Here is a 24,327-nt window from a genome sequence, read left to right on the forward strand (position 1 = left end):
TTGTGTGGATGGTTATCTTTCTGCTTCTACCTTACCAATGTCCTTGGGTAGTTTTAACTTGGCCAGGAATTCACTCATTAGATCTTCCCATCCGATGATGCTTCCTTGTGGGAAGGCTTCAAGCCATTGAGCAATATCGTTTATGGTGATGAGCGGATGCTTCAAGTCATGGGTTGTATTGTCATCTAAAGTGAGGACACTACTCCTACAATTACTGGGACTCGTTGAGTTCCCCTCCATGATCTGCACAATCACAAACAATCCAAATGAAGATTGAATCTACCCATGCCAAAATGTGGTTAGAGGATTAGTTGACACAATGTATCAAATAGTTAACAGGCTTGAAAGATCAATAGAAGAAGATTACTTTTGTCCTTTACTCAGTAAGCAGAAATACAAGAAATGCATAGAATCAGAAAAGCCATGAAACTCCCACTCTATTGCTAAAGTGGGGTTTTAGTTATCTTAAGCAAATATTCAAACAGTTAGTGTGTTAGTCAAAAATTAGAGAAACAGAAGAGAAAAAGTGCTTGATCTAGATTTCCACTTTACTTAATCATTGTCAATCTAATCAATCCCCGGCAACGGTGCCAAAAACTTGATGGATATTTTGGAAAACGAATTCCAACATCCAAAACTCACCGGTAAGTGTACCGGGTCGCATCAAGTAATAATAACTCACATGAGTGAGGTCGATCCCACAGGGATTGAAGGATTGAGCAATTTTAGTTTAATGGTTGATTTAGTCAAGCGAATCAAGTATTGGTTTGAGTGTTTTATGATTGACAGAAGCTAAATTGCATGAAATGTAAAGGAAGAGAGAAGAATTGCAGTAAATCAAAGAAAACATAAAGTAAAAGTGCTGAATCTTAAAGAACAAGTAAATTAAATTGCAGAAGCTTAGATTGCAAGAAATGTAAATGACTGAATCTTAAAGTGCAAGAAAGGTAAATTGCTTGAATTGTAAAAGGAATTGGGAGCTGGGATTGCAGTAAATTAAACAAGCAGAAGCAAATTGCAATAAACAGAAGAGTAAAAGATGAATTGAATTTAAGTAGATCTCAAACAGAAGAGTAAAAATGTTTGAAGAATTAAAAACAGAAAGTAAATGGAGCTCAATTGTAGAAATTAAAAGAGAGATTGAAGATCTCAGGAGTGGAAGAGACTAGAAAACAAGTCTAGATCTCAAATCCTTCCTTGATCCAACAAGAACAATTGCAAAAGAAAATGGAAAAGTAAATTGCAGAAGAAGCAGAAAGTGAAAGCAGTAAACAAAATTTGAATTGTAAATCAAAGTTTCTTAGAATTATGCAGAAAGATAAAACAAGAGATCTCAAGGTGGGATTGAAATAGAATTTCTTCAATTCTTCACCCAAGATCCAAAACAAGAAGTAAAGAGTGCTCAAGCAAGAACAAGGAAGAAGAAAGATCAATTCTCCTTCCAAATTCTCTAAGATCCAAATTCAAAGTAAAAAGCTCAAAATTACAAAAAAATGAGAATTCTCAAAGAAGCAAAAGGTCTTTTCTAAATCAAACTAACACTTATTTATACACTTCCTAATTTAGATCTAAGAATTTGGGAGGGCTCTAAAATTTGGTGAAGAAATGAATTAATTTGCATTTTTGATTGATTTTTGGCCCAAAGTACACCTCCCAGGGGCTGGCTCAGTTCAAATACCAAACTGAGCGCCCAATGTTGCCTTCTGTTGCCCAATTTGGTGCGCCAGCCTCGTTCAAGTTGATCTTCAATAGAGCTCAATTGGAAAATTGAACTGAGCTCTATGTCTTGCCTTGGTGCATCCCATTGTGCATGTCACAGCCCCTTTGTCCGTGTCAATTTGTGCGCAAGGTTGCTTCCTTGGCGTGCCAAAGTGTGGGGGATGGGGGAGAGTAGCGCTCAATTGGGAAAACCAACTGAGCTTCCCATTGTGGCGCCTTGCTTTGGGCTTCAAGCTCCCAGGTTCGAATCCTGGTGGAAGCAAACTGATGTTAATTTCCTTGGAAGAGTGGAGCAGTCCTTCCTTGCCTTCCATGAAGCTCCTTGGTTCGAACCTTGGGAGAGCCATCCTGGCTCATTTTCCTTTCACCAAGAGTAGCGCTCCTTCTTTGTCTTGCATGAGCTCCCAGGTTCGAATCCTAGCCTACCCACCTTGGCTTATTTTCCTTGCAAGCTTGGTAGTGTTAGTTTCCTTGTTCGAACCTTGTAGGAGGCTTTTTGGCCATTTTCTTCTTATTTTCCTTGCAAGGAGCGTTCCTTGCTTTCCTTGGGTCATGAGTTCGAAACCTTGTGACTTCACTCCTTGGAATTTTGCTTTGAATTAATTTTGGAGAACCTCCGATAAAGATCACTTAGTGAACTGAGCTTTATGTCCTTGCATTGCTTTCTTTGGTGGTCAGTTAACTAAGTGAACTGAGCTTTGTGCCTTGCTTTCTCCTTTCTTTCTTTGTGGAGCTCGGTTCACTCTCTCAACTTAGCTCTCCTTCTTCTTCAATGTTGCTACGCTTTTTTTCTCTTGGGCACGCTTCTTGCTTCCTTTGGGCATGCTCCTTAGGCCACGCTTTTCTTAATTTCTTCTTTCTTCACCTACAAGTAATAAAAACAACCAATCAAAGTATCACCAAATTCCCAAGGTTTAAAATTCATTCATAATTAAATTAATTTTTGTTTAAATCTCATGATTTTGTATCAATTAAAAGGTGGTTGGTTGATTTAACAAAACATGCAATTCCACTCCAAATTACTTGCTTACAATGCAAGAAAGTGCATAAAACCTAATAAAAACAAAGACAAAGACTAGTAAAACTAGGCTAAGATGACTTGTCATCACACCACATCAAAATAATTAAACTTTTTTCAAGGATGAATTCGAAATCATGTACTTCTGGTTCTTTTGTAATTAAAACATTTTTTATTTAAGAGAGGTGATGAATTCATAGGACATTCATAACTTTAAGGAATAGACACTTAAATACTAATGATCATGTAATAAGACACAAACATAAACATAAAGCATAATAAACGAAAAATAGGAAAATAAGAACAAGGAGATTAAGGAATGGGTCCACCTTAGTGAGGGTGACGTCTTCCTCTTCTTGAAGAACCAATGGTGCTCTTGAGCTCCTCTATGTCTCTTCCTTGTCTTTGTTGCTCCTCCCTCATAGCTCTTTGATCTTCTCTAATCTCATGGAGGATGATGGAGTGCTCTTGGTGCTCCATCCTTAGTTGTCCCATGTTGGAGCTTAATTCTCCTAGGGAAGTGTTGATTTGCTCCCAATAGTTTTGTGGAGGGAAGTGCATCCCTTGAGGCATCTCAGGGATTTCATGGTGAGGAATTTTCTCATGCTCTTGTTGAGGTCCATGATCTCTTGTTTGCTCCATCCTTTTCTTAGTGATGGGCTTGTCCTCTTCAATGAGTATGTCTCCCTCTATGTCAATTCCAGCTGAATTGCAGAGGTGACAAATGAGGTGAGGAAAGGCTAACCTTGCCAAAGTAGAGGACTTGTTAGCCACCTTGTAGAGTTCTTGAGGTATAATCTCATGAACTTCCACTTCCTCCCCAATCATGATACTATGGATCATGATGGCCCGGTCTATAGTAACTTCAGACCGGTTGCTAGTAGGAATGATTGAGCATTGAATAAACTCCAACCATCCTCTAGCTACAGGCTTAAGGTCCAGTCTTCTCAATTGAACCGGCTTGCCTCTTGAGTCAAATTTCCATTGAGCTCCTTCCACACAAATGTCCATGAGGACTTGGTCCAACCTTTGATCAAAGTTGACCCTTCTAGTGTAGGGGCATGCATTTTCTTCCATCATTGGCAAGTTGAACGCTAGCCTTACATTTTCCGGACTGAAATCTAAGTATTTCCCCCGAACCATGGTAAGCCAATGCTTTGGATTCGGGTTCACACTTTGATCATGGTTCCTAGTGATTCAGCATTTGCATAGAACTCTTGAACCATTAAGATCCCGACTTGTTGAATGGGGTTGGTGAGAACTTCCAACCTCTTCTTCGGATCTCATGTCGGATCTCCGGATACTCATTCTTTTTGAGCTTGAAAGGAACCTCAGGGATCACTTTTTTCTTGGCCACAACTTCATAGAAGTGGTCTTGATGGACCTTTGAGATGAATCTCTCCATCTCCCATGACTCAGAGGTGGAAGCAATTGCCTTTTCCTTTCCTCTTTCTTGAGGTTTCTCTGGCCTTAGGTGCCATTAATGGTTATGAAAAAACAAAAAGCAATGCTTTTACCACACCAAACTTAAAATGTTTGCTCGTCTCCGAGCAAAAGAAGAAAGAAAGAAGGAGAAGAGGAAGAAAATGGAGGAGATGGAGGTAGAAGGTGTATTCGGCCAAGGGGGAGAAGAAAAGGTTGTATTGTATGAAAATGAACAAGGCATGAGGGGTTTATATAGGAGTGGGGAGAGGTTTAGGGTTCGGCCATTAGGTTTGGGTTTGGGAGGTAAAAGAGTTTGAATTTTGGAGGTAGGTGGGGTTTTTGGGGAAGAGAGGATGGATGTGAATAGTAAAGAGGTGATGTGGAAGAGTGATTGAGGTGATTGGTGAGGGGTATTTATGGAAGAGAGTTATGAAAAGGTGTGAAAATGAGAGAAGAAAATATGGGGATCCTGTGGGGTCCACAGATCCTGAGGGGATCCTGTGAGATCCACAGATCCAGTAGGGTCAAGGACTTAACATCCCTGCCCCAATTAGGCATGTAAAACTCCTTTACTATGCATGTCTGGCGTTAAACGCCAGCTTGCTGCTTGTTTCTGGCGTTTAACGCCACTTTCATGCTCTGTTCTGGCGTTAAACGCCAGTCTGGTGCTTGTTTCTAGCGTTTAACACCAGTTTGATGCTTCTTTACTTGGTACGCAAAAATCGTGATCATTCATTCCTTGGTAACGACGTCAAAAACTTAATACACACGTTCATAATTTTAGTTCTTTGTCACAACTTCGCACAACTAACCAGCAAGTGCACTGGGTCGTCCAAGTAAAAAACCTTACGTGAGTAAGAGTCGATCCCACGGAGATTGTCGGCTTGAAGCAAGCTATGGTCATCTTGCAAATCTCAGTCAGGCAGATTCATATGGTTTTGGATATTTGATAATTAAAATATAATTAAAACATAAAACAGGATAGAGATACTTATGTAATTCATTGGTGAGAATTTCAGATAAGCGTATAGAGATGCTTTTATTCCTTCTGAATCTCTACTTTCCTGTTGTCTTTATCCAATCATTCCTACTCCTTTCCATGGCAAGCTTTATGTAGGGCATCACCATTGTCAATGGCTACTTCCCGTCCTCTCAGTGAAAATGGTCCAAGATGCGCTGTCACCATACGGCTAATCATCTGTCGATTCTCGATCATACTAGAATAGGATTCAGTAATCCTTTTGCGTCTGTCACTACGCCCAGCACTCGCGAGTTTGAAGCTCGTCACAGCCATCCCTTCCCAGATCCTACTCAGAATACCACAGACAAGGTTTAGACTTTCTAGATCTCAAGAATGGCCGCCAATAGTTCTAGCCTATACCACGAAGACTCTAATCTCACGATCAGAAGGCTAAGAGATACACATTCAAGCTTGTTTGCATGTAGAACGGAAGTGTTTGTCAGGCACGTGTTCATAAGTGAGAATGATGATGAGCATCACATAATCATCACATTCATCATGTTCTTGTGTGCGAATGAATATCTTAGAGAAGAAATAGGCTTGAATTGAATAGAAAAACAGTAGTACTTTGCATTAATTCATGAGGAACAGCAGAGCTCCACACCTTAATCTATGGTGTGTAGAAACTCTACCATTGAAAATACATAAGAACAAGGTCCAGGCATGGCAGAGAGGCCAGCCCCCATAAAGATCTAAGATCGCCTAAAACTAATCAAAGATCCCCCTTTTAACATGATAGTAAAAAAAGTTCTATTTATACTAAACTAGTTACTAGGGTTACAGAAATGAGTAAATGATACAGAAATTCACTTCCAGGCCCACTTGGTGTGTGCTTGGGCTGAGCATAAATGCCAGCTTGTAACCTGTTTCTGGCGTTTAACTCTGCTTTGCAACCTGTTTCTGGCGTTTAACTCCAGAATAGGGCAGAGAGCTGGCGTTGAACGCCAGTTTGCGTCATCTAAACTCGTGAAAAGTATAGACTATTATATATTGCGGAAAAGCCCTGGATGTCTACTTTCCAACGCAATTAAGAGCACACTATTTGGACTTTTGTAGCTCCAGAAAATCCACTTTGAGTGCAGGGAGGTCAGAATCCAACAGCATCTGCAGTCCTTCTTAAACCTCTGAATCTGATTTTTGCTCAAGTTCCTCAATTTCAGCCAGAAAATACCTCAAATCACAGAAAAACACACAAACTCATAGTAAAGTCCAGAAATGTGATTTTTATTTAAAAACTAATAAAAAATATATTAAAAACTAATCAAATCATACTAAAAACTATGTAAAAAGAATGCCAAAAAGCGTATAAATTATCCATTCATCACAACACCAAACTTAAACTGTTGCTATTCCCCAAGCAACTGAAAATCAAATAGGATAAAAAGAAGAGAATATACTATAAATTCCAAAATATCAATGAAACTTAGCTCCAATCAGATAAGCGAGACTAGTAACTTTTTGCTCCTTGAATAGTTTTGGCATCTCACTTTATCCCTTGAAGTTCAGAATGATTTGCATCTATAGGAACTTAGAATTCAGATAGTGTTATTGATTCTCCTAGTTCAGTATGTTGATTCTTGAACACAGTTACTTTATGAGTCTTGGCCGTGGCCCTAAGCACTCTGTTTTCCAGTATTACCACCGGATACATACATGCCACAAACACATGACTGGGTGAACCTTTTCAGATTGTGACTCAGCTTTGCTAAAGTCCCCAATTAGAGGTGTCCAGGGTTCTTAAGCACACTCTTTTTTTGCTTTGGACCTTGAATTTAACCGCTCAGTCTCAAGTTTTTACTTGACACCTTCACGCCACAAGCACATGGTTAGGGACAGCTTGGTTTAGCCGCTTAGGCCAGGATTTTATTCCTTTAGGCCCTCCTATCCACTGATGCTCAAAGCCTTGGATCCTTTTTATTACCCTTGCCTTTTGGTTTTAAGGGCTATTGGCTTTTTGCTCTTGCCTTTTGGTTTAAAAAGCTTTTGGCTTTTTCTGCTTGCTTTTTCTTTTTCTTTCTCTTTTTTTTTCGCAAGCTTTTGTATTCACTGCTTTTTCTTGCTTCAAGAATCATTTTTATGATTTTTCAGATTATCAAATTACATGTCTACTTTTTCATCATTCTTTCAGGAGCCAACACATTTAACATTCATAAACAACAATTTCAAAAGACATATGCACTGTTCAAGCATTCATTCAGAAAACAAAAAGTATTGTCACCACATCAAAATAATTAAACTAGTTTCAAGGATGAATTCGAAATCATGTACTTCTTGTTCTTTTGTAATTAAAACATTTTTCATTTAAGAGAGGTGATGGATTCATAGGACATTCATAACTTTAAGGCATAGACACTTAAATACTAATGATCATGTAATAAGACACAAACATAAACATAAAGCATAGTAAACGAAAAACAGGAAAATAAGAACAAGGAGATTAAGGAATGGGTCCACCTTAGTGAGGGTGACGTCTTCCTCTTCTTGAAGAACCAATGGTGCTCTTGAGCTCCTCTATGTCTCTTCCTTGTCTTTGTTGCTCCTCCCTCATAGCTCTTTGATCTTCTCTAATCTCATGGAGGATGATGGAGTGCTCTTGGTGCTCCATCCTTAGTTGTCCTATGTTAGAGCTTAATTCTCCTAGGGAAGTGTTGATTTGCTCCCAATAGTTTTGTGGAGGAAAGTGCATCCCTTGAGGCATCTCAAGGATTTCATGGTGAGGAATTTCCTCATGCTCTTGTTGAGGTCTATGATCTCTTGTTTGCTCCATCTTTTTCTTAGTGATAGGCTTGTCCTCTTTAATGAGTATGTCTCCCACTATGTCAATTCCAGCCGAATTGCAGAGGTGACAAATGAGGTAAGGAATGGCTAACCTTGCCAAAGTGGAGGACTTGTCAGCCACCTTGTAGAGTTCTTGAGGTATAATCTCATGAACTTCTACTTCTTCCCCAATCATGATACTATGGATCATGATGGCCCGGTCTACAGTAACTTCAAACCGGTTGCTAGTAGGAATGATTGAGCGTTGAATAAACTCCAACCATCCTCTAGCTACAGGCTTAAGGTCCAGTCTTCTCAATTGAACCGGTTTGTCTCTTGAGTCAACATTCCATTGAGCTCCTTCCACACATATGTCCATGAGGACTTGGTCCAACCTTTGATCAAAGTTGACCCTTCTAGTGTAGGGGCGTGCATTTTCTTCCATCATTGGCAAGTTGAACGCCAGCTTTACATTTTCCGGACTGAAATCTAAGTATTTCCCCTGAACCATGGTAAGCCAATGCTTTGGATTCGGGTTCACAGTTTGATCATGGTTCCTAGTGATCCATGCGTTTGCATTGAACTCTTGAACCATTAAGATCCCGACTTGTTGAATGGTGTTAGTGAGAACTTCCCAACCTCTTCTTCGGATCTCATGTCGGATCTCCGGATACTCATTCTTTTTTATCTTGAAAGGAACCTCAGGGATCACTTTCTTCTTGGCCACAACTTTATAGAAGTGGTCTTGATGGACCTTTGAGATTAATCTCTCCATCTCCCATGACTCAGAGGTGGAAGCAATTGCCTTTCCTTTCCTCTTTCTTGAGGTTTCTCTGGCCTTAGGTGCCATTAATGGTTATGGAAAAACAAAAAGCAATGCTTTTACCACACCAAACTTAAAATGTTTGCTCGTCCCCAAGCAAAAGAAGAAAGAAAGAAGGATAAGAGGAAGAAAATAGAGGAGATGGAGGTAGAAGGTGTATTCGGCCAAGGGGGAGAAGAAAGGGTTGTGTTGTGTGAAAATGAAGAGGGGATGAGGGGTTTATATAGGAGTGGGGAGAGGTTTAGGGTTCGGCCATTAGGGTTGGGTTTGGGAGGTAAAAGAGTTTGAATTTTGGAGGTAGGTGGGGGTTTTTGGGGAAGAGAGGATGGATGTGAGTGGTGAAGAGGTGATGGGGAAGAGTGAATTTATGGAAGAGAGTTATGAAAAGGTGTGAAGAGGAGAGAAGAAAATGTGGGGATCCTGTGGGTCCACAGATCCAGTGGGGTCAAGGACTTAACATTCCTGCTCCTATTAGGCGTGTAAAACGCCTTTAGTATGCATGTCTGGCATTAAACGCCAGCTTGCTTCTTGTTTCTGGCGTTTAACGCCACTTCCATGCTCTGTTCTGGTGTTAAACGCCAGTTTGGTGCTTGTTTCTGGCGTTTAAACGCCAGTAAGTTCTTCCTCCAGGGTGAGCTATTTTTATTGTTGTTTTTCATTCTGTTTTTGATTTTTCAGTAGTTTTTGTGACTCCACATGATCATCAACCTAAAAAAACATAAAATAACAATAGAAAATAAATAAATATAATTAAATAACATTGGATTGCCTCCCAACAAGCGCTTCTTTAATGTCAATAGCTTGACAGTGAGCTCTCATGGAGCCTCACAGATGTTCAAAGCATTGTTGGGACCTCCCAACACCAAACTTAGAGTTTGAATGTGGGGGTTCAACACCAAACTTAGAGTTTGGTTGTGGCCTCCCAACACCAAACTTAGAGTTTGACTGTGGGGGCTTTGGTTAACTCTACAATGAGAGAAGCTTTTCATGGTTACAGAAGGAGATCCTTGAGTTTTAAACACAATGTTGTCCTCATTCAGTTGAAGGACCATTTCTCTTCTGTCCACATCAATCACAGCTCTTGCTGTGGCTAGGAAGGGTCTTCCAAGGATGATGGATTCATCCTCATCCTTCCTAGTGTCTAGGATTATGAAATCAGCAGGGATGTAAAGGCCTTCAACCTTTACTAATACGTCCTCTACTTGTCCATAAGCCTGTTTTCTTGAGTTGTCTGCCATCTCTAAAGAGATTCTGGTAGCTTGCACCTCAAAGATCCCAAGTTTCTCCATTACAGAGAGTGGCATTAAGTTTATTCCTGACCCCAGATCACACAGAGCCTTCTCAAAGGTCATGGTGCCTATATTACAGGGAATTAGGAATTTACCAGGATCTTATTTCTTTTGAGGTAATTTCTGCCTATCCAATGCATTCAGTTCATTGGTGAGCAAGGGAGGTTCATCTTCCCAAGTCTCATTACCAAATAATTTGGTATTCAGCTTCATGATTGCACCAAGGTACTTAGCAACTTGCTCTTCAGTAATGTCTTCATCCTCTTCAGAGGATGAATACTCATCAGAGCTCATGAAGGGCAGAAGGAGGTTCAATGGAATCTTTATGGTCTCTAGATGAGCCTCAGATTCCTTTGGTTCCTCAAAGAAAAACTCCTTATTGGTCACTGAGCGTCCCAGGAGGTCTTCCTCACTAGGATTCACGTCCTCCTCCTCCTCTCTTGGTTCAGCCACACCAAGTAAGGTAATGGCCTTGCACTCTCTTTTTGGATTCACTTCTGTATTGCTTGGGAGAGTACTAGGAGGGGTTTCAGTGACTCTTTTACTCAGCTGGCCCACTTGTGCCTTTAAATTTCTAATGGAGGACCTTGTTTCATTCATGAAACTTAAAGTGGCATTAATAGATCAGAGACTATATTTTCTAAGCTAGATAGATTTTGCTCAGAATTCTCTTATCATTATTAAAGCTTTGTTGAGGCTTTTGTTGATCCTTCCATGAGAAATTTGGATGATTTCTCCATGAGAGATTATAGGTATTCCCATAGGGTTCCCCCATGTAATTCACCTCTGCTATTGCAGGGTTCTCAGGATCATAAGCTTCTTCTTCAGAAGATGCCTCTTGAGTACTGTTGGATGCAGCTTGCAATCCATTCAGACTTTGAGAAATCATATTGACTTGCTGAGTCAATATTTTATTCTGAGCCAATATGGCATTCAGAGTATCAATTTCAAGAACTCCCTTCTTCTGAGGCGTCCCATTACTCACAGGATTCCTTTCAAAAGTGTACATAAACTGGTTATTTGCAACCATGTCAATGAGTTCCTGAGCTTCTGCAGGCATTTTCTTTAGGTGAATGGATCCACCTGCAGAATGGTCCAATGACATCTTTGATAATTCAGACAGACCATCATAGAATATATCCAGGATGGTCCATTCTGAAAGCATGTCAGAAGGACACTTTTTGGTCAGTTGCTTATATCTCTCCCAAGCTTCATAGAGGGATTCACCTTCCTTCTGTTTGAAGGTTTGAAAATCCACTCTAAGCTTGCTAAGCTTTTGAGAAGGAAAGAACTTGGCTAAAAAAGTCGTGACCAGCTTATCCCAAGAGTTCAGGCTATCTTTAGGTTGAGAGTCCAACCATATTCTAGCTCTGTCTCTTACAGCAAACGGGAAAAGCATAAGCCTGTAGACCTCGGAGTCAACCCCATTGGTCTTAACAGTATCACAAATCTGCAAGAATTCAGTTAAGAACTGAAAAGGATCTTCTGATGGAAGTCCATGAAACTTGCAGTTCTGTTGCATCAGAGAAACTAATTGAGGCTTTAGCTCAAAATTGTTTACTCCAATGGTAGGGATTGAGATGCTCCTTCCATGTAAATTGGAATTTGGTGCAGTAAAGTCACCAAGCATCTTCCTTGCATTATTATTATTTTCGGCCATGTCTCCTTCTTTTTCAAAAATTTCTGTCAGATTTTCTCCAGAGAGTTGTGCTTTAGCTTCCCTTAGCTTCCTCTTCAGAGTCCTTTTAGGTTCAGGATTAGCTTCAACAAGAATATTCTTATCCTTATTCCTGCTCATATGAAAAAGAAGAAAACAGAAAAGAAAATATGGAATCCTCTATGTCACAGTATAGAGATTCCTTTATGTGAGTAGAAGAAGAGAAATTCGAACACCAAGAGGAAGAGAGGGTTCGAATTTTGAGATGAAGAGAAGTGTTAGTAAATAAATAAATAATTAGAAGGAGATGAGAGAGAAAAAGATTTTCAAAAATAATTCAAAAGAAAAGAAGAATATTTTTGTTTTTAATTTAAATTTAAAGTTGAAATTCGAAAATAAAATAAAAAAAAGAAAAATTAAATTAAATTAAAATTCAAAACAATTAGTTAATTAAAAAGGAATTTTGAAAAAGAGGAAGGTGATTTTCAAAAATTAGAGAGAGAGAATTAGTTAGGTAGTTTTGAAAAAGATAAGAATCAAACAAAAAGATAGGATTAATTTTGAAAAAGATTTGAAAATCAATTTGAAAAGATAAGAGGTTAGAAAAGATTTTGAAATTGATTTTGAAAAAGATGTGATTGAAACTTATTTTGAAAAAGATTTGAAAAAGAAATTTTAAGATATTTGATTTTGAAAATTAAGGTTGATTACTTGACTAACAAGAAACAAAAAGATATGATTTAAAATTTAAAGATTGAATCTTTCTTAAGAGGCAAGTAACAAACATTAAAATCTTTGAATCAATCACATTAATTGTTAGTAAAGATTTTGAAATTATGAGACAAAATGAGAAAAAGATTTTTGAAAATCAATTTGAAATTTTCAAAAATATGAAAGAAAAAATGAAAAATATTTGATTTTTGAAAAAGATTTGAAAAAGATAGGATTTTTAAATTGAAAATTTGATTTGACTCATAAGAAACAACTAGATTTTAAAAATTTTTGAAAAAGTCAACTCATATTTTCGAATTTTATGAGATGAAAAAGGGAAAGATATTTTTTTGATTTTTGAATTTTTAGTGAAGAAAGAGAAAAACACAAAAAAGACACAAGACATAAAAATTATGAATCAAAACACACAATGCATGCAAGAACACTTTGAATGTCAAGATGAACACCAAGAACACTTTGAATGTCAAGATGAACACCAAGAACTTTAGTTTTTAAAACTTTTAAGAAAAGAGAAACATGCAAGACACCAAACTTAGAAATTGACAATGTTTAGGCACTAACAAATTGAAAATGCATATGAAAAACAAGAAAAAGACACAAAACTCAAACAAGAAACATCAAATTATTTTTGATTTTATGATTTTAGAAAAAAAAATTTTGGACTTTTTTCGAAAATTATTTTGAAAAGGAAAATAAGGATTTCAAAATTTTTAATAGGAATTCCAGGAATCTTGCAATGTTAGTCTAAAACTTCGGTCCAGGAATTAGACATGGCTCACCAGCCAGCCAAGCTTTCAATGAAAGCTCCGGTCCAAAATACTAGACATGGCCAATGGCCAGCCAAGCTTTAGCAGATACAAATCAGGCATATAACAGCTGATTAGATGAGAGTCCAAGGGCTCTTGTGATGATAAGTTGAAATCTCGGTCCAAAGGATTAGACATGGCTTCACAGCCAGCCAGAATTCAACAGATCATCGTGAAACTATAGAATTCATTCTTAAAAATTTTGAAGCCATAGAATAATTTATTTTTTTTTTTGAAAATTTTTCGAAAATAAAATAATAAAAACAAAAAGCTTAAAATTAAAATAAAATAAAATTACCTAATCTGAGCAACAAGATGAATCGTCAGTTGTCCAAACTCGAACAATCCCCGGCAACGGTGCCAAAAACTTGGTGCGCAGAAATCGTGATCCTTCATTCCCCGGCAACGGTGCCAAAAACTTGGTACGCAGAAATCGTGATCGTTCATTCCTTGGTAACGGCGTCAAAAACTTAATACGCATGTTCATAATTTTAGTTCTTTGTCACAACTTCGCACAACTAACCAGCAAGTGCACTGGGTCATCCAAGTAATAAACCTTACGTGAGTAAGGGTCGATCCCATGGAGATTGTCGGCTTGAAGCAAGCTATAGTCATCTTGCAAATCTCAGTCAGGCAGATTCATATGGTTATGGATATTTGATAATTAAAATATAATTAAAACATAAAACAGGATAGAGATACTTATGTAATTCATTGGGGAGAATTTCAGATAAGCGTATAGAGATGCTTTTGTTCCTTCTGAATCTCTGCTTTCTTGTTGTCTTCATCCAATCATTCCTACTCCTTTTCATGACAAGCTTTATGTAGGGCATCACCGTTGTCAATGGCTACTTCCCGTCCTCTCAGTGAAAATGGTCCAAGATGCGCTGTCACCGCACGGCTAATCATCTGTCGGTTCTCGATCATACTGGAATAGGATTCAGTAATCCTTTTGCGTCTGTCACTACGCCCAGCACTCGCGAGTTTGAAGCTCGTCACAGCCATCCCTTCCCAGAACCTACTTGGAATACCACAAACAAGGTTTAGACTTTCCAGATCGCAAGAATGGCCGCCAATAGTTCTAGCCTATACCACGAAGACTCTAATCTCACGATCAGAAGGCTAAGAGATACACATTCAAGCTTGTTTGCATGTAGAACGGAAGTGTTTGTCAGGCACGTGTTCATAAGTGAGAATGATGATGAACGTCACATAATCATCACATTCATCATGTTCTTGCGTGCGAATGAATATCTTAGAGAAGAAATAGGCTTGAATTGAATAGAAAAATAGTAGTACTTTGCATTAATTCATGAGGAACAGCAGAGCTCCACACCTTAATCTATGGTGTGTAGAAACTCTACCGTTGAAAATACATAAGAACATGGTCCAGGCATGGCCGAGAGGCCAGCCCCCATAAAGGTCTAAGATTTCCTAAGACTAATCAAAGATCCCCCTTTTAACATGATAGTAAAAAAAGTTCTATTTATACTAAACTAGTTACTAGGGTTACATAAATGAGTAAATGATGCAGAAATTCACTTTCGGGCCCACTTGGTGTGTGCTTGGGCTGAGCATTGAAGCTTTCATGTGTAGAGGTCTTCCTTGGAGTTAAACGCAAGTTTGTAACCTGTTTCTGGCGTTTAACTCTGCTTTGCAACCTGTTTCTGGCGTTTAACTCCAGAATAGGGCATAGAGCTGGCGTTGAATGCCAGTTTGCGTCATCTAAACTCGAGCAAAGTATGGACTATTATATATTGCTGGAAAGCCCTGACTGTCTAATTTCCAACAAAATTGAAAGCGCGCCATTTGGACTTCTGTAGCTCTAGAAAATCCACTTTGAGTGCAGGGAGGTCAGAATCCAACATCATCTGCAGTCCTTCTTCAACTTCTGAATCTGTTTTTTGCTCAAGTCCCTCAATTTCAGCCAGAAAATACCTGAAATCATAGAAAAACACACAAATTCATAGTAAAGTCTAGAAATGTGATTTTTATTTAAAAACTAATAAAAATATATTAAAAACTAATCAAATCATACTAAAAACTATGTAAAAATAATGCCAAAAAGCGTATAAATTATCCGCTCATCAGGTAGATTGCCAGCTCTTTAGTATTCATCACACCTTGAAACCAATTCCTTTGCATCCTTGAACATGGTTGGCCAATAGAACCCACATTGTAGCACCTTGGCTGCAGTTCTTTCCCCACTAAAATGGCCTCCATATGCAGATCCATGTCATTGCCAAAGCACTTCTTGTCCTTTCTTATGGGAAATACACCTTCTCAAGATCCCATCAGCACACTTTTTGAACAAATAAGGCTTATCCCAGATGTAGTGTTTAGCATCCTTGATTAGCTTTCTCCTCATGTTTTGTTGATGTTAGCTAGTAGTTCCTCAATAGTCTTGAAATTTGCTACATCTGCAAACCAAGGGGCTTCTTGAATCATCATCAACTACTCATCAGGGAAGCTCTCATTCACTACAAATTGGTGTGCCTTATCTTCTTCTTGTGGGATCCTTGATAGGTGGTCAGCCACTTTGTTCTCTGCTCCACTCCTATCTGTAATTTCAATGTCAAACTCTTGGAGTAGCAGGATCCACCTTATTACTCTGGGCTTGGACTCTTGTTTGGTAAGCAAGTATTTGAGTGCTGCATGATAAGTGAATAAAATTACTTTAGAGCCAATAAGATATGATCTAAATTTGTCAAAAGCAAAGACAATGGCAAGTAATTCCTTCTCTGTAGTGGTGTAGTTCCTTTGATTCTCATTAAGGACTTTACTAGCATAGTAGATAACATGCACCAACTTGTCCTTCCTCAGTCCTAAAACAACACCCACAGCAAAATCTGATGCATCACACATCAACTCAAAAGGTAATTACCAGCATGGTGGTGCTATGATAGGTGCAGAGAAAAGTCTATTTTTGAGCTCCTTAAAGGCTAGCATGCATTCTTTATCAAAGATAAAAGATACATTAGAGACAAGCAAGTTACTCAAAGGTTTGGCAATTTTTGAAAAATTTCTAATGAACCTTCTATAAAAACCAGCATGTCCTAGAAAACTTCTAATTGCTTTGACATTACAAGGTGGGGGTAGCTTTTCAATCACCTCCAGCTTAGCCTTGTCTACCTCTATGCCTCTTTTTGAAATCTTATGACCAAGAACCACCCCCTCTGTAACCATAAAATGGCATTTCTCCCAATTCAAAACAAGGTTGGTTTCTTGTCATCTCTTTAGCACCAAGGCCAAGTGATGCAAGCATTTAGAATATGAATCACCAAATATAGAGAAGTCATCCATAAACACCTCAATGAATCTTTCAATCATGTCTGAAAATATGGAGAGCATGCACCTTTGGAATGTTGCAGGTGCATTGCACAATCCAAAGGGCATTTTCCTATAAGCAAAGACACCATATGGACAAGTAAATAAGGTTTTCTCCTGATCCTTGGGGTCTACAACAATTTGGTTGCAACCAAAATAACCATCCAAAAAGCAATAATATTCATGTCCGGCCAATCTCTCAAGCATCTGATCCATGAAAGGCAGAGGAAAGTGATCCTTTCTGGTGGCTTCATTAAGCTTCCTATAGTCGATGCACATGCGCCAGCCAGTCACTGTTGTTGTTGGTATCAGCTCATTCTTCTCATTTGGTACAATAGTGACCCCTTCTTTCTTAGGAACTACTTGCTCAGGGCTTACCCAAGGGCTGTCTGAGATAGGGTAAATCACCCCTACTTGCGACAACTTCAGTACTTCTTTTTGGACTATTTCATTCATGGTTGGGTTCAGCCTTCTTTGCTGCTGTCTTAAGGGTTTAGCACCTTCTTCAAGTAGGATTTGTGCATACACTTTGAAGTACTAATTCCTTTTAAGTCTGCAAGTGTCCATCCTATAGCATCCTTGTGTTGTTTCAGCACTTGGATAAGCTCCTCTTCTTGCTCCTTACTCAAGCTTGAGTTAATGATTACTGGGTAAGTGTTGTTGTCACCCAAATAAGCATATTTCAAAATTGGAGGTAAGGTCTTCAACTCTAGTTTTGGTGCCTCTACTTCCTTGTTATCCGTGTGGTGGTTCTCCTCCTGGTGCTTGTTGCTCTAGCTCCATAGTCCCTTCACATTGTTCTTCTTCCAAGACCTCTTGAACTATCTGTTCCATGGTATCTACCATCATGCATTCTCCTATGGATTCCTTTGGGTAACTCATTGCTTTGAAGAAATTAAAGACCATCTTCTCTTCATGTAACCTCAAGACTAGTTCCCCTTTTTGCACATCAATGATGGCTCCAGCAGTAGCTAGGAATGGCCTTCCTAGGATGATTGATGTGTTAGCCTCTTCTTCTATATCCAGCACAATAAAGTTAGCTAGGAAGATGAACTCTCCCATGTTTACCAACAAATCTTCCACCACCCCATGTGAAAACTTGAATGTTCTGTCGGCCAATTGGAGTGTCATTCTTGTTGGTTTGGCTTCTTCAATTTTCATCATTCTCATCATAGTCAAGGACATGAGATTGATCCTAGCTCCCAGGTCACACAATGCTTTTTCAATGTTGATATCCCCTATGATGCAGGGAATTTGGAAACTCTCAGGGTCTTTCATCTTCTGAGATAGCTTCTTTTGTAAGATGGCACGGCACTCCTCAGTTAACACTATGGTCTCTTTTTCTCCCCAATTCCTCTTTCTTGTCATGAGCTCTTTTAAGAATTTGGCATAGAGTGGCATTTGCTCCAGTGCCTCAGCAAATGGTATGTTGATTTGGAACTTCTTGAAGATCTCTAAGAATCTAGATGACTGACTATCTTTCCCATCCTTTCTTAGCCTTTGTGGATATGGTGCCTTTGGCACATAAGGCTTCAAGACTGGCTTTGGTGAGGATGGTGTAGGGGTTTCTTCTTCATTCTTGTTTTCAGGCTTTTCTGCAACTTCTTTTTCTTGGTTGCCCTAGCTTGGGGTTGCTTCTTCTACAACTTTTCCACTTCTAAGTATGGTGGCTGTAGTGTGTTTGTTGGGTGGAGTGGTATGATGTGTTTTGTGAATTGTGGTAGGGTCTATTGTTGCCTGATTGATGTTTGGGGTTGTGGTTGTTGTATTGATTAGATTGGTATGGCTTGTTATGGTCTTGGTTGTGGCTTTGTTGGTTCCCCCACCCAAAATTTGGGTGGTTCCTCCATCCTGATTTGTATGTCTTGGAGTTGGGATTATATGGTGGTCTAGAAGGATTGTTCACATAGTTAGCTTGTCCCCATTCACATTCAACTTCTGGTGCATCTCTGGTGTAACGACCCAATTTTTAATATGTCCAGATCATACTGGAAACTGAGCGCTACCAATTTGTCTTCCTAATTATTATCTATTATTTATCATATGAGCCTGATTCGTTGTTAAAAGCGTAGTTAGTTAGTGAGGTACTTTTTTTTAAAAACGTTTGAATTAATAAACAGAATCATTTATAATCAATTCACTAATAATAACAGATAAAACAGTTATAAGCAACCACACATAAATACATCACAAGCAGCTAACAACATTTAGTGATCCAGCCTTTATTAGAGTATAGACTTTTAGTTAGAACACCCCTAGATATAGCCAGATAATAACTATATACATATATATACATACAACATCCCAGGTCCTGACCTGTTCAAGAGATCCCTAAGCTGGCACCTAGGCTAGCCTAGACTCTATACTCACCTAGTCCCTCTAAACTACTAAAGCGAGGGAAAGTACGTTCTAGGTCTTCAAAACTCAAGTCAAGTGGAACGTCACCAAAAGGTAGAACATCATCTGCTACTCCTCTGCACGATCATATGTCATCAAAGAGCGTCTCTCAAGTACTTCATCGAGTGGCCACATAACAGCAACATCGTACGGAGGACTTAGGCTAAAGTTTGTAGAAAAGCGGGGTGTAGACGTTGGCTGGCCTCATAGTATATACATATAAACAGGTAACGGAGTTCACTCTAGACTCAGAAAACTATTTAGAGTGGAATCCTTTTTGTGAACGATCGTCAGCGAACTACGGAAGGGTACTTATGCTTCAATCTGAAGGGGGAAGGGAGAGAGAAGGGGTAAGAACTGGGGAGTTCTTAGTAGGGTCGGGGTTATTAGTTATGTTCATTTATTTGGGGTCGATTAGTAGACGAATAACATAATATAGCGAAGCAGTAAACAGAAGATAAAGACAGAAAGAGAAAGTAGAGACAACAGAAAGCAGAACACAAACAAAAGAATACAAGAAAATAAAACACAGAAATAGCATACAAGCAGACAAACATAAAGAAATAGATCACACACAAGAAAGAATGCCACAAAGAATGATGCGCAGACAAGAATGATGCATGTCTAGCCCTAGCGTAGGCCATGAGCTCATGTGTCGGTTAGCTGCCCGCAATCCCGACATTTATCCGGTCACGAGTAATCCCGATTTTCCGAATACGATTTTCCGTTCCTAAATAAATGCGCATATAATAATAGCCGCTCATTTGAGACAGCCTCTGCTTACTGCAGGAAAATATATATATACTCTGCTCTGCTCTAGGGAAGCGGAAAATAGATGTAGGTAACTTAGTTTCCCTACAGAAGCTCTGGGTTGCATAAAGCAACTAATATATATTAAATATAGCTCTGGGTTGCATCAAGCAACTAATATATATATAAATATAGCTCTGGGTTGCATCAAGCAACTAATATATATATAAATATAGCTCTGGGTTGCATCAAGCAACTAATATATATAAATATCTCTTTATTATATTACTCTTCTCTTTATATCTCTTTACTCTGTTCTGGTTTCTCTTTTCTCTGTATCTCTTTACTCTGTTTTAATTACTCTGTTCTCTGTATCTTTTTTTCTCTTCTCTGATTACTCTTTTCATTTGTATCTATATTACTCTTTTTCTCTTTATTTCTTTACTTTACTCTGGTTACTCTGTTTTCTGTATTTTTCTACTCTGCTCTGATTTCTCTGCTTAACGTATGTATTTAAAGTTTATGTAAATTTCGGTATGAATAGTTCGCTTGTCCCAAGTATAGGTTCATTAAGTCAATACTGAAACAGTTTAACTTTTCATATAATACCTAACCCTAGTCGCAACTCAAGGACTAACTATGTTGCCCTAGTTCGTTCACTAATTTTTGTCTGTTTTTCTGTTATTAAAACCTTACAGACTTTTCTTTAGTTTTTATCTTTTCTTCAACTTTTTATCTTTCTTTTATCTTTGCCTCACTAATATGTTCTTACCACTCCCTAAGTGTTTTATGAAGGTAATTATGAGATTCTGCGCTTAAAGTTGTCTTTCTAAAGCTTTTACAAAAAACTGCCTTTTCCGCATTATTTTATTATTTTTATTAAAATATTATTTTTAATTAAATATTATTATTTAATATTTTATTATTATTTATTATTTTATTATTAAATTTTCGAAAATTAACTTTACTTTAACCTTTAACCTTTAAAATTCACTTTTTACCACCCGTAACTTTTAATATTTCTACTTTTATCACCCTAACTTTTGGAAATTACAAAATAACCCCTTAAACACCAAAAATTTAACTTCCTTGCCCTTTCTAAGATCTAAAAGGTGTTCTTCAATGTTCTTCACCACACTCAAAGTGTTCTTCGTGTTTTTCGTAAATTCTTCAGATTCTTTCTCTGTTTTTACCCGTTTTTCAGTCTTTTCAGCAACCGATTTTTACCAAAATTCAAAATAAATTTCCAGCCACTAAAACCCCATCTTTTCTATATGATTTTAACACAAATTGAACCTCAATTTAAGCTCTAGGGTTTCATTTTCCGGCAGCCACAAGAACACACATTCATAGCTTGAATTTCATCAAATTTCATCAATTTTTTCCCAAAATTTCAATAAGAATTACTCATACAAACAATCAATTTCAAGCACAGCCAAACCATATCATAATCACACAACTCAAACACAATCAATCAAGATTAAATTCGTCAATCCCTACCTGGTTTTGCTGCTCCTAATTTGGTTAAACTTTCAGGTGGTCCTTAAGCACTTTTTCCTCCTTAGACTTGCTGGAAATTCACGTTTCTTGGCCCTCAAGTCAAGTTAAGCATGATTCCTAAGGAAGAACATCAAGAAAACACATGTTTTGCATGGTTTTCCTTGAAAACCGAATTGAAATGGGAGGGAGACAGCCATCTCACCTTTTTTCCATCCTTGATAAGTTACATGGTTATTTAGAGGAAGAAGAGAGGATCATTTTGGTGAAATTGGAGTTTTGATTTGAGTTTTAGTTCAGAAGAAATCAAGCTTTGAAGATTAAGTGTTCATGAAAGTTTCTCTCTTTTCTCTCTTGTTATTTTCGGCCAAAATGATGAAATGAGACAGCCTTGGAGGTCTTGGGGGTGTAAGGTGAGTTGTGATTGGTTGGCTTGGAGGTGGATTAAAATAATATTAAAATATCTCAGGTGTATAACTACTAAAACTAGGTGTATCGGAACACTTGTAAAAACATCTCTAAAAATTATTTTCTGAGCTACTAGCATAAATGACACTAGTAACATATTTATTATGAGAATAAAACATGTATAATGAGGCCTTAGCATTGCTAAAGTCATCAGAGAGTGCTGGTGCTAAGCTGCACCAGTAAACCGTAAACCCGGTTAAACCAATTTTCTGTTTTTAACTAAAACAGACTAGGTAACCTTATAATATCATTCAAGCATTTTCTAATACTAATATAATGATAATATTATACTATTATCTCTCTCCTCTCATAAATCGAGTTCGGTTTGTCAAACTGAGACTATTTACGAAAAATCGAATCAAAACCCCTAACCGATACGGTTCAAAAACTAGGTTCTTCGTGACCGCGTTATCGAGCTTGTCTCAACTAAGGTCCTGAGTTAAAGATAATATAATGACAATGAGGATTGAGATGCTTGATGATACAGAAGAGGTATTCCCTTTACTGATCTTTCGGAGAAATCCGTGTATTCAGAAATGATCTCGCGTACTCAAAAATTAGGGTTGTTACATTCTACCCTCCTAAAAGAAAATTTTTCCCTCAAAATTTCCTTTACCTGTAAACAGGCTCGGATAATCGTCCCTTACCTTATCTTCGAATTCCAAAATTATGCGCAATAGTTAATGAAGGGAAGGAATATATTATACCCTTATTATATAGTACATTTAAAGAGCAAGTCTTAACATAACATTAACCTTGGATCACGGAGTCTGAGTACAGAGCATCATCAACAGTCATGGTAGATATTCGTCCTAATATTTGGGTTCTGACTGGATCTTGAACAAACCTATTTGGGCAAGCCCTGGCCATATGTCCAGGTTCTCCGCAAGTATAACAATTGTTTGTTCCATACTGACAAGGTCTATTACCATGATCTTTCCCACACCTTGAGCATATCGAAATACCCTGAGATTGACCTCCTCGTTCCTGTCCTAGATTATAGTTATGGTTGTTGTTGTTGTTGCGAGCAAGAAAATCACCATTCCGTTGATTCCTATTTTGGCGCCGATATTGATCATTGGCTTTAAAGTTGCGACCTTGAGGGGCTAAATTCTGAATAAGGTCTCTTCGTGAGGCCTCCCTACGATCTGCTCGAGCTATCGCCGCCTTCTTCGAACATTCTTCCACTAGTTTACTTTTATTCACCAGTTCAGCAAAATTTCGTATCTCTAGCGGAACAACAGAATTCATCAGTTCTTCTCGGAGTCCTCCTTCAAACTTCAGACACTTCCATTCCTCAAAGTCGGCCGGGTTCCCTTGACAAATCTTGGAGAAACGGCACAAGTCATCGAACTTACGGGCGTACTCAGCAATAGTCATATCCTCTTGCTTCAGTTGCATAAGCTCTATCTCCTTAGCGTCACGTGCCGCTCTCGGAAAATACTTCTTATAGAATTTGTCCCTAAAGGTATCCCAAGGAATGTCACCTTCATTTTGTTGCAGCAGTCGCTGTATCCCCTGCCACCAATACTCAGCCTCTCCTTCGAGCATATAGGTAGAAAACTCTACATGTTGGCCTTCCGGAACATGTTGTGCTCGCAGTGATCGCTCGATACCTCGGAACCAGTTGTCGGCATCAGTCGCAATGAGTGTACCTTTGAACTTAGGTGGATTCACTTTCAGAAAAGTAGCAAGGGTCATGGGTTTATCAGGATGCGCTGGATCAGCCTCATTGTTCCCATTATCCTCTCCATTTTCATTTTCATTTCCATTTCTCACTCCAAGACGCTCAACAGCCCTAGCAGCAGCCATTGCAGCCTCACGCACTGCATCAGCTACAGTGTTCATCGTAGCCATAAACGTTTCCTGATCTCTCTCTCGGTTATCACTAGGGTTTTTTTCCGCGCACTCTGTCTCCGTGGTCTCATTATAGCCCTATTCACACCAAACAATCATTATTAAGGTGATCAGTCTCAATATTTCAAGTTAAGTGTGAACATTTCCTAAAATGAAAGCACAGAAACGATCATGCAATACATATCATTAAGATATCCTATAAGCATGAGACATATGGTATGCGAAATTGTTACTTAGGTTGTGAATTGTTGTTCGAAATTGATTCCCTGGTGATGGCACCAAAAACGGATGCACAGAACCATGGTCTAAACATATCTTCACAACTTCGCATAACTAACCAGCATGTGCACTGGGTCGTCCAAGTAATAAACCTTACGTGAGTAAGGGTCGATCCCACGGAGATTGTTGGTATGAAGCAAGCTATGGTCACCTTGTAAATCTCAGTCAGGCGGATATAAAATAGTTATGGAGTTTTCGAAATTAATACTAAAAGAAGGATAGAAATACTTATGTAAATCATTGGTGAGAATTTCAGATAAGCGTATGGAGATGCATTCGTTCCTCTGAACCTCCGCTTTTCTGCTGTCTTCATCCAATCAGTCTTACTCCTTTCCATGGCTGGCTTTATGCAAGGGCATCACCGTTGTCAGTGGCTACATCCCCTCCTCTTGTGAAAATGGTCCAAGATGCCCTGTCACGGCACGGCTAATCATCTGAGGTTCCCGATCATGCTGGAATAGGATTCACCCTCCTTTTGCGTCTGTCACTACGCCCAGCACTCGTG

The 24,327-nt window shown here is 38.6% G+C and overlaps 1 non-coding gene across 1 annotated transcript; it reads left to right on the forward strand.

Annotated features, from left to right (window-relative positions):
* Positions 1–11,211: 11,211 nt before the first annotated feature.
* On the forward strand, positions 11,212–11,319 carry LOC112752208 (small nucleolar RNA R71). The gene has a single exon (XR_003176653.1). It is a non-coding gene; the product is annotated as a small nucleolar RNA R71 (small nucleolar RNA).
* The last annotated feature ends 13,008 nt before the right edge of the window (positions 11,320–24,327 follow it).

This window comes from Arachis hypogaea, chromosome 15 (assembly GCF_003086295.3).
Source record: "Arachis hypogaea cultivar Tifrunner chromosome 15, arahy.Tifrunner.gnm2.J5K5, whole genome shotgun sequence".
Classification (NCBI taxonomy): Eukaryota; Viridiplantae; Streptophyta; class Magnoliopsida; order Fabales; family Fabaceae; genus Arachis; species Arachis hypogaea.